The sequence below is a fragment of the Bos indicus genome, chromosome 6, assembly GCF_029378745.1.
Source record: "Bos indicus isolate NIAB-ARS_2022 breed Sahiwal x Tharparkar chromosome 6, NIAB-ARS_B.indTharparkar_mat_pri_1.0, whole genome shotgun sequence".
Classification (NCBI taxonomy): Eukaryota; Metazoa; Chordata; class Mammalia; order Artiodactyla; family Bovidae; genus Bos; species Bos indicus.
Genome location: NC_091765.1, coordinates 310,886 through 323,245, shown reverse-complemented (window position 1 = coordinate 323,245; position 12,360 = coordinate 310,886).

The following is a 12,360-nucleotide window of genomic DNA, read 5'->3' as shown; positions in this document are numbered from 1 at the left end:
GGCCAAAGTACTGGAGTTTCAGCTTTAGCATCTGTCCTTCCAAAGAAATCCCAGGGCTCATCTCCTTCAGAATGGACTGGTTGGATCTCCTTGCAGTCCAAGGGACTCTCAAGAGTCTTCTCCAACACCACAGTTCAAAAGCATCAATTCTTCAGCGCTCAGCTTTCTTCACAGTCCAACTCTCACATCCATACATGACCACTGGGAAAACCATAGCCTTGACTAGACAGACCTTTGTTGTCAAAGTAATGTCTCTGCTTTTGAATATGCTATCTAGGTTGGTCATAACTTTCCTTTCAAGGAGTAAGTGTCTTTTAATTTCATGGCTGCAGTCACCATCTGCAGTGATTTTGGAGCCCCCCAAAATAAAGTCGGACACTGTTTCCCCATCTATTTCCCATGAAGTGATGGGACCAGATGCCATGATCTTCGTTTTCTGAATGTTGAACTTTAAGCCAACTTTTCACTCTTCTCTTTCACCTTCATCAGGAGGCTTTTTAGTTCCTCTTCCCTTTCTGCCATAAGGGTTGTGTCATCTGCATATCTGAGGTTATTGATATTTCTCCCAGCAATCTTGATTCCAGCTTGTGCTTCTTCCAGCTCAGAGTTTCTCATGATGTACTCTGCATAGAAGTTAAATAATCAGGGTGACAATATACAGCCTTGATGTACTCCTTTTCCTATTTGGAACCAGTCTGTTGTTCCCTGTCCAGTTCTAACTGTTGCTTCCTGACCTGCATACAAATCTCTCAAGAGGCAGGTCAGGTGCTCTGGTATTCCCATCTCTTTCTTATTATATATATTTTATAATATATTATATTTTTTAATATAGTAAAATATATAAAATATATTTTATTATATATATATATAAAATAAGATAAAGCTAAATTTCCAGTAAGTAGATAAAGAAATCCAAACAAAGGGAAAAATAAAGGTGAGGAAATTATTAATAAATAGTCTTGGTGAGGAGAAGATTAGCATCCCATTTCAGTGAAAAGTACAAATTGTGTTATTAAAGATTCCTGTTCCTGTCCTGATTTTGCCATTGGTTACTTTGTGACTTAAGAAAATTGAACAAATTCCCAAAGCCTTTGTTTGTCATGTGCTAGGTATAAATGACACTTGCCTCATAGAGTTGAAGTGAGACGTACATGAACTAAAGCATGGAAATGCAGAAGGCTGGCTGCTATTGAAGTTTTCTTTTTTGAAGTCTTCATGATTAGGAATTTTAACAGAGCAATTAGAGTCATTATAAATTAAAAAAAAATATTTACTACAGAACCAAGAAAATTTAACTCAGGCAACCCACACACTCGGTCAAGGTATTTGTTTTAAATATAGTATATATCAATATAACCTATTCAATACCCATCAACTGCAAGATGAAATCACATATAAAAGATAAAAGCATGATGTCAGGAAATGGCAAAGACTCTTGGAGTCACTCAGACAAAGCCATTTACAAATGAACATTTAATAGAGTTATACTGCCTACCAGATGAGGAAAAGAAAGATGTACAGAAACCTCAAAAACAAAGTGACTATTAAAGTATAGAAACACATCTAAGAAAAGTAATGAAACCTTGAATATTTTTTGCAAAAAGTATCCTCCATAAAATTGCGCTATGGAAACCACAAGTAAAGAGTGTTATATGAAATTATGGTCCCCCAAACCAATGCCTCCTCCATTCTTTATGTTAAAATTAGCTTATGGCTGCAGCTACAAATATCCTTTTATTAAATAAGTGATACGATCAATTTATTTTTATTATTTTAAGTTTTATTTTTCAAGATAAAGGTTCATTCACATTTTTTTTTTTACTGTCTTACCTTAAATTTTACCCTGGAAGGAGATTCACTTTAAATGATCATTTCCAGTATTTATTACTATCATTAAAAAAAAGTTTTCTGTTATGGAATTATAGTCAATGGTTTTTATCCAAGCATGCTGGATGAATGCTCTTAAATCTACCCACTTGTAGGAAGTGGGTGTGAAATTTGGTTCTATGCTTTCTTTAAAGCTAAACCAGAGGAGGAAACTGACAATATTTACCTGAGCTCTGTGTTTCTGCAAAGCAGTTATAGTTAGGAAATTCCCCAAGCTTTTGTTTTCCAAAATCTCCTTGCTCTTGTGTTCCAGGAACATTGCAAAGAAGATTTTTTCCATACAATGTGGGAAGGACTTGCTGTCCATTCTTTCTCTTGACCCCTAGAGATTCTTGAGGGCTCTGTTGTTTACCTATGTTGTTTACCTATGGCAGGGACAAACACAGACCTTTCCCCTTTTACCTGAACCTCTTGGTGAGGACAGAAAACTCCTTGTTCTTTGTCTCATGGATGGCTTGGCTGAGATTAGAGTTGTTTGTCCCCCCATGAAATCAGCTAACACACAAAGATAAACTTTTCCTGCACAGCTAACTGAAGGGGAATTCCACTGATGGCAGAACAATGCAAATAAATAAATAAATAAATAAAGCATCCCACCTGGAATGTCTCCAGTACTCCCTATAAAGCTAAGAAGAAACCAGCTGATGAGGCATAGTGATCTCAGACCTTGGGTGACTTCTCTATCACAAGATTCTGAATAAAATCAAAATAATTCCTATTTTGGTTTTTGTCTTCCTAAATAGGATAATCTGATATGTATATGATATGTATATGATAAAAATACTATATATTTTTAGCTAAAAAATATATTGCTATATTTTAGCAACTATAGTTGCTAATTGAAATATGACTATTTCTAGTATCAAGGAAAGAAAGATGTGTTCATTAGTAAAAAATCTCATGAGAGACTCTAACTTGTTGGTTTAAAATTTTTTTTGGCTGAAAACCACTTCCAGATTCTCCACCTACACACTTACCTACATGTGAACAACTGAAAGTTTCATAAGACAATATTTAATCTCACTGCAAGCAATATATTTTAGTACTTTGTATAATACTTTTTAATACTTTATCTTTCTTTTTAAAGCTGACATCAATCCATCTAATAGACCACATGATATATTAAATTTCAATTAAGTTCTATAAAATTCCATTAAATTCTAACCATGTCTCAATTCTAAATTCAGCAATAGCATCAAGTATAGCAATGTATATGTACAAATGAAATGTAAATGTACATAACCATTTTCACATGGTACAAGTCAATCTCCCAGGCAGAAACCTTTGTTTAACTTACCATTGCTTAGAGAATAAAATAAAAATTCCCAAGGCCCCTGGTTTCTTCCAAGTGGGAATTTTCCTTTTACCTGCTAATAATGCCCTCTTCCTTCTCTTCTATCTGATTTTTATTCTTCAAACCTAAATTCATCTTCTCCTTCTGTAATCACTCAAACTAAAATGAATTCTTCCTGTGGAACTTTTATATATTATTAACATAACACTGATCTTTATCACCTTGTGCCCCCCTTGCCTGGCCCTGAGAACTGTTTCCCAGTCCCTGGGTCACATGGTCAAGCAAGATGAATCCTCTTTCTTGTGTATTTGAGGAAGGCATCGCCCTGTAGGGAGTAATGCCACATGCCCATCCTTCCCTCTTCTGTGACACTCAACACAAGTAGACTAAGAAACAGAGTTAGTTTTGATTTTCTAGGGAGAGATTTCAATGTCTAAAGGTGAAAACCAGTAAACCAAATTTGTGGTGCCTGGAGGAGAAAATAAAATTTAAATATATATATATAAAATCTTTGTGTTTATTGGAAATACAACTACAAAATAATAAGAATTCCATAACTTGTTACCGAAATTGCTTGACTATTCAGAAAAATATATTTTTATTTCATTCTGTTTACAAAAAGACACTTCTAGGCATGGGGTGACAATAAACAATTATCCAGTCTCCAGTCACACCCTTAAACTTTGTAGACTTATAGGAGAAATAAAGTAGATAGAGAAATGCACAAAATAGTAATTCTTGCACACATCATACATTTATCTTGTTATGAATTTTCCCTGAAAAATTAAAGCAAAAATAAGATAGTAAATCACCAAAAGCAATGTTTTAAAGGAAAAGAAAAGCCACTTTGCGTTCCCCTTGTATATCAGCTTGTAATGCAGAGATTGGATCTATCTTAGTCACTGCTTCATTCCAGCACTTAAACACTGCCTTGGACATAGCTGGTTCTCAATGATTAAATACTGAGTGAATTAATAAATATGTTGTTGTTATTTGTTGCTAAGTCATGCCTGACTCTTTTGTGACCCTATGGACTGTAGCCCGCCAGGCTCCTCTGTCTATGAGATTTCCCAGGAAAGAATACTGGAGTGGCTTGCCATTTCCTTCTCCAGGAGATCTTCCCAGCCCAGGGATCAAACCTGTGTCTCCTGGCTTTATTCTTTACCACTGAATCACCAGGAAAGTTTCAAATTAATAAATACCCATAGATTGTTTCTTTAGACAGGTTTAACATGAATTCCAAATATTATAAGCAGAATACATCATCTCACTCATTCCCTAACTTTTCCTACTGCTACTACTAGTAGCTCATATTGTTTTATGTGTGTGAAAAAAAGTGAAAGCATTAGTTGCTTAGTCATTTTCAACTCTTTACAACCCCATGGAGTATAGCCCACCAAGCTCCTCTGTCCATGGAATTCTCCAGGCAAAAATACTAGAGTGAGTATCCATTCCCTTCTCCAGGGTATCTTCCTGACCAAGGCCTTGAATCTGTGTTTCCTGCACTGTAGGCAGATTCTTCACCATTTGAGCCATCATGGAAGTCTCTGTTTTATGTGTATGCATCATTTAACCCCCATATTAAACTTACGAGGTAGATATTTCCACTGTACTGTATCTAAAAACCAAAAGAATACAACTTAGAATACTATTTATAAACAGGATCCTGACCCATGAACTTCTGAATGAACAGAACTGCCATGATGAAGCTGGTTTATGTACAGAGACAGGATGTGAACTATTTATAAGGCTCATTCTTGAAAACTCATTGATACACTTCACAAATGACCTCAGAAAACAGAACTCAATACAGAGAGGCTCTCCATGTGCTCCACGTACATTGGATCACTTCCTATAATGTTCAGGTTTGATACACCCATAAATGGAGAAATATATTTTAACCTTAATCAAAACATAACAAGGATGCATATGCCTGCTGGACAAAAGAAATTATTAATGCATGGCAAAGTCAAATATAAAAAGTTTTATGGATATCCATTTTTTATATCATTCAGACTCTTGGTTCCTCTTATTTCCTTGAATTATGAAGAATTAATTTCCACCAGTTTTATTGTTCTTTAGTTTTCAAGTTGAACTTAGTGTGACCACCTCCTCATACCTTTAGAGAAGACTCTGGTGTGATGCAGCCTATTTCCTGCCTGAATTATATTGTCCACCTGCACCAGGCCCTGTCTTTGAAAACTGCCTGCTCTAATGACCAATAGGAAGTGTAAAATGTAAGTGACCCAACAGGGAATTTTAAGGGTATCCTAGGTAGGAAATGGTCCTTCATCAAAGGGGTGCCCAGTCTCCTGACAAACAGGGGCTTCCAACTCTTCACCACTCCCTCACCACACCAGACCCTGTGGGAGCTATCTGGTGAGAGCCTTGGTGACTCTACCATGATGCATGGAGCTTGAAAGATATTAAGTCCAAGACTGGTAGCTCTCTTCCTCATTAAGATAAATTTCAAATTATTTTGAAATCCCTTAGTAAGATTCTAAAACATTTTCTGTTAAGAATTTCTCCAGATGTTCCAGCTGCTGTTATACAACAGTGTCAGTGTGTATCCTTCCCATGCTTCCTACCTTAAAAGACTAGATGGAGGGTCATTAGAAAGCAACAATTAGAATATACGTGTTAGAGTTAGAGAGAAATGAATTGACTCCTGCCCCTATTACTCACTTGCAGTAACTTGAGCAAACTTTATAAATACTCCAAGGCTCACTTCACCTATATAATAACAATTATCTGCACAAGGCTGCTGTAAAAATTAGAATATGACAAAATACTTAAAAAAACACTACTTACATATTTTAAGAATGAAACCATAACTACTGCTTTCATTATTTCATTCTTATTCTTCTTCTTGTTCCGACTGTTCTTTGTTTTGAGTCTGTAATCTGCTATTTGTAGGGTGAGGTTGCTCAAGTGACTTTGTAACAACCAGCCTGCTATAGTTAGGGAGCTTGCTGTCTGCTAAGCTGATGGTTTGCTGTTGTTACTAGAATACTCTTTTGGCATTTCTCCTATTACAAATCATTCATTTGCTCCATAGTACAATTATGTTGAAATTAGTCTTTTTTCTATAATTATATTTTGTTCTTTTGGTTTTTTTTTGTTTTGGTTTGGTTTTCTTGGTGACACTAGTAGATAAAAGTATATACTGAGAACCTTCTTCTCAGCTCTGTGGCAGACATGATCTTTTTTTCAAAAGAAGAAAAGATACCTCCTTTAATCTGCAAAGATTTGCTGAGGCTTCTCTGTCCATGGAATTTTCTAGGCAAGAATACTGGAGCAGTTGGTTTGTCATTTCTTCCTCCAGGGAATCTTCACAACCAAGGTATCGAATCTAAGTTTCTTGCATTGGCAAGCAGATTCTTTACCACTGAACCTCCTGGGAAGCCCTTGTTTCAACAGCTATACCATAAATAAGCACCAGGCTCTGCCACATGGAAACAGATTTAAATGTAGAGTGTAAAAGTAGGAAGCATTCAATTATTTTAAACAGAGAAGATAAATCAAATCGGACAAGGATGTTCAATAAAGCCATGTTTATTGTAGTGGAAAGTGAAAACATGACAAATCATAGGAGGTGCACAGAGGAATACTGCATAGTAGCTGGGAAATCTCCACATGCACTGTCACTGAAATACTCTGAAGTTCACTAAGTGAAGCAGAATGCTGCTGAATGGGATGAGATCTGGCTTGCACTTTTAGGTTTGTGTAGGTATTTGTGTGTATGTCTGCTCATGCTGCTAAGTCACTTCAGTCGTGTCCGACTCTGTGCGACCCCATAGACAGCAGCCCACTAGACTCCTCTGTCCCTGGGATTCTCCAGGCAAGAATACTGGAGTGGGTTGCCATTTCCTTCTCCAATGCATGAAAGTGAAAAGTGAAAGTGAAATCGCTCAGTCATGCCCGACTTTTAGCGACCCCATGGACTGCAGCCCACCAGGCCTCTCCGTCCATGGGATTTTCTAGGCAAGAGTACTGGATTGGGTCGCCGTTGCCTTCTCCGTGTCTGCTCATATATACATACAAATATACGTTTATGTATATATATGCACAAAAGTATATATGTATATGTATATATACAAATATGTGTGTGTGTGTGTATATATATATATATATAATATATATATATATATATATGCATATACAAAGAGGTATATGCATGTATAGTGTAAAGAATCCACCTGCCAATGCAGTAGATTCCCAGGTTGGGAAGCTTGCCTGGAGGAGGAAATGGCAACCCATTCAGTATTCTTGCCTGCATAATTCCATGGACAGAGGAGCCTGGCAGACTGCAGTCATGGGGTCACATAGAGGCAGACACAACTGAGTATGCATGTAACTGCAAACATGCATATATACATATGTATATGTTTTCAGTGTAGTGCATGTGTGGTCAGTCATGTCTGACTCTGCATCCTTATGGGCTGTAGATCACCAAGCTCCTCTGTCCATAGGATTTTCCAGGCAAGAATATTGGAATGAGTTGCTACTTCCTTCTTCCAGGATGTATATGCTTATCTGTAGGTTCATACAGGTAAATCAATCTATTGACCATATTGACAATGATAAGGCCACACTAAAACTGGCAAGAGAAACTCTGGACAGAGGAGTTGGAGGAAGGGTCTTCAGACCCTTTTGAACTGATTGACTGTTGATGATTTTCCTCCTAGCATGTTATAAATGTTTCACAGCTCAATAATCATATAGAGCCATTTCGAATTTACAAAGTACTTTCACATTCTTCACTGGACTCCCATTAACCTGTGACGTTGAGTCCCGGGGAGGCAGGAAGACCCTTGTGTCCTTCCTGATCTGGGACAGTAGACATGTGACTTTCTGAAGTTACACAACCAGTAAGCAGCAGACCATATATCCTGACACAAGTGCAATGACCTGTATACTCCCAAGTAAGCAAAAATCTCCACCTAAAAAACCCTGTGAATTCGTGGTCACCCTGACAGGATCTCTGGCTCTCATGTCAAAGGATTCCTCACTGTAACTCCCTGTAGCTGGTTCCACACTGCTATAGCTCCCTCCTGAACAGATAACATTTTCATTCAGTCATTGAACAAATATTCATTGAACATCTGCTGTATTCTAGACATTGACAGTATGATACTGAATATGCCATTCAATCATGCATTTGGCAAATACTGATTGAAAGTTTAGCCTGTGTTCACTAATATTTGATTTAGGCAGATATTGACTCTTTCAATCAATGAAATTGCCCTCATAAACATACATGCACAGTATTTCTAAGCTTTGACATTAAATATTTAACCAGGTAACTATTTTATTACATCTTTGATAAATGCTGCTGCTGCTAAGTCGCTTCAGTCGTGTCCAACTCTGTGCAACCCCATAGACAGCAGCCCACCAGGCTTCACCGTCCCTGGGATTCTCCAGGCAAGAATATTGGAGTGGGTTGCCATTTCCTTCTCCAATGCATGAAAGTGAAAATTGAAAGTGAAGTCGCTCAGTCGTGTCCGACTCTTTGTGACCCCATGGACTGCAGCCCACCAGGCTCCTCCATCCATGGACCTTCCCAGGCAAGAGTACTGGAGTGGGTTGCCATTGTCTTCTCCATAGGAAGATAATAGTAGGGTATAAAAATGAAAGTTAATGGAGTAATAAAGAACTAATTAAAAAAAGTTATAATAGTAAAAATATATATATCTAGGAATGTCTCTGGAGCTGTTGTGGTCAGTGTGGCATCAGTTCAGTGTCAGATTGTCCCTTGTTTCAGTTTGTGCTTGTTCTCAGGGTCTATAGTTGCTTCTCAAATACATAGTCTCAGCATGAACTGCAGGGTTTAATCTGTTGCACCTGTCACTTCTGGAGCAGTTCCCATTTCTTTGTTTATTTTGGCTTCCTTTGTTTGCAACTCTCCTCGGTGTCTAATTTCTGCCCTGACACAAGGAGTGAAGGTCGCCACTTATTTAGGCTCACTTGTTCAGTTTTGCTATGGGGAAGGAGGGATACTGCAAACAAATACCACTGGCATGTGTGGGGAGTCCTTGCAGTGGATGGACCACACTGGGTTTGCCACGGACCAAGGTGGTGTGTATTTCCTGGGTCCACACTGCTCAGGCTCCAGGGTGCTCCACCAGGGTACTGTCCCAAGTGGACCCTGTGTTTCATGCACTTCCCAGGTCTAAGCTGCTCAGGTTCTCAGGCGCTCTGCAAAGGCACAGACCCAGATGGGCTGTGTTGTTTTGTGCCCTTCCCAGGTCCAGGCCACTCAGGCAACTGGGGGCTTGGTAAGAGCACTGTCCCAGGTAGGCCATGTGTCCTATGCTCTTCTTCAGTCCCAGGAAACTTAGTTTCCTGAGTGTGCTGCAATGGTACAGTCCCAGGTGTCTCAAGTGTCTCCTCTGGGGAGCTGATTTCAGGCTGTAACACTCTGGTAGATGTGATCTGTCCAGGATCCCAGGAAGATGTAGTTATCAACTGGCAGCCTTCTCATAGTTTGGTGGAAGATGTGGTCTCTGGGGCCATGATTGCAGTAGCCCCTTGACTTCTGGCTCTGGCTGTTACACACCTGCCTCTCTGTCTCCAGGGAGGCAGGGCCCTAAATGGCAGATGGCTTGCTCTCTTTTGGTATTTGCTAGGGCACAATCCTTTGCTCTATGAGCCCATGAGGAGTCACCATGCAGTGCAAGAGCCTTTTGTGGAAAAGGTCCTTTTTTTATTTGAGGAGGGTGGCAGTTGCTATCTCACATTAGCCCCCCTCAGATTGTCCTCAGGGCATTCAAGCCTAGTCCTTACCCTAAGGACTGGTGATGTAGCCTGCGCCTCCCTGCACTGTCCCCACTCACCGCTGGCAGAGGCAAGTGTCTGAGCTGCTTCCCCACAAGTAGTTGTAGTTAGGCACACATTCTGTGTTGTTGTTGCTTTTTTTTTGTTGTTTTTATGTTGCCCTCTGAGATTCATATAGGATAATTTTGAAAGACATTATAATCATTTGCTTACAGTAATCATTTCAACAAATGAATTTATTGGCTACTTTGAATTAATTCTGAATGGAAACTATCAATACAGAAAAGTATATTCCTCACATTTTTATAGAAAAAGATTAAAAATAATTAATTTTTCATCTGTACAACCATTTTCACTTCACACGAATTAATTTCTCTATAGCTATTTATACAGAAAAATCTTAGAAAATGTTAACTAGAGAAGCAATTTTCTTTATGATGTATAATTTTTCTTTTATTGAGTTATAGTTGACATAGCATATTCATTTCAGGTATACAATATAAGGATTCACTATTTGTACACATTGCAAAATGAACACCATAAAAAATTAGTAATGTCTGCCACCATTCATAGTTAGATAAAAAAAAAAAAACCGTTTCTTGTGATGAGTGCTGTTAAGATTTACTCTTTTGGCAATGTAACATTTCAAAAATTAATAAGCAAATATCGCTTTAGGAACTTGGAAATGATAAGGATTCCAGGCATGATTTCCCCTGACCTAGGCAAAATAAATTCTGCTGTTCACACACCACTGGCTGAAAAGCAAAGTTAAGAATGATGGCACTAAAATAAAAATTTGAAGCAGAGCTAAGTGGGAAGAAAGTTGAGGGCAGAGGTCCCTCTGGGAGATGAGACACACAATGTGGGAGCTGAAAGAGAAAATCAATTCTTCCTTACCATTCCCTAGGGAGAAGTAAAATATATGATTAGAGTACAAAGACATTCCACACTCAATCCCCAAGACTGCCTTTGAGTTATGGACTGATGTCCATAGCCTAGCTACAGCTCTGCTTGAACTCTCAAACAAACAATTGTTGAATTTGCAGTTGTAAATCTGTTAGATGCCATTGATTTTCCATGTCAGAAGATGCCACTAATATTGATAAAGTAGTTTTCTAGTGAATAAAAAGGTATTTGGTGGGTATGAAAAAACTTACAAAAGATGGCACATTAACTATAAACAGGTGGAATTCGCTACTTCATTAATGAATTTCATAAGAATGGGAATCCACTAAACTAATAAATTGAAGAATACGGTTTGTTTACTCCTGTTTAAGAGAGGACAAAAGATACTGGGGGAAACAAGATCCACAAACAGTCTATTTTCTCAGATGTTGAGATGCAAATAAGAAAAGCCTAGTTTGGGAATCCTGCAGCTTGTGCATGCACCTGAGAATCAAAACAAGAATCACTGTGGGGCCATTTCAAAGGAATATGCCACACAGCTGGTCTCATTCAGCTGATTTTATGTAGTGCTATGAGTACCTTTGAACAAAAAGATCTTTGCTACTGTCAACTGCTCCTGAGCATTTGTTTGTTTTGGGAAGAGTTTTTCTTTTTCTTCCTTTTTTCTTTTTTTTTTTTTTGAGGACTGAAAATGAAGGAAAAGAAGTGGCATTAAATCCTATCTTCAAGGATAAATGTTATACATTATAATGTTGTTTCTTTATTTACATCTCAGAGTGGTCATTAAATAATTCTTAAAACTACTTTTCAAAAAATAAAATATTGATTGGGTTTAATGTTATTATTCCCTGAACAACAATAGGGGAGATACTAAAGTTATGTAAGATGTTTAGGGAAAGGAATGCATATTTTCCAGAGGATAAACATAGTATTGAGTAGGCCAAATATCTGTTCAGATTTTTCTGTAACATCTTGCAGATATGAGTCAACTCAATATTTATCTGGTATTTTAATTTCTTTTCTTTCTTCCTTCCTTATTTCCTTTTTTTCTTCCTTTCTCTCTCATTTTCCTTTCTTTCTCTATATCATTTGTTTTTATTCCAAAATAAAAAAATAGTTTTTGGGCTCCCTTTTTAAAAGCCAAAACTAGTGGATAAAGTCTGAGTCAACCCAGTGTTCTATTTACTCTTTCTTCCTTGACATTGATTCTCAAATTTAATGAACTAGAACTCACTTTACTTGGATAACAGAAACTCTAGAACTTTTAATCCTGACTTTCAAATTGCAACCTCTTGAAAAAGTACATTTTATGCAAACATGCACATTCTTAGCTACCCAAGAATATAGATCTGTTTTTTTTTTTTTTGTCTTGCTCTATTCTAGTCTTGTTAGTGCTTAAGTCAACCATTTAAGAGACGGCCTTTGAACGTATCATCAAGTTTTGGTTTAAACAACACTTGTTATTCAGAATCCTGCTGCTTCAGTTGTGTATGCAA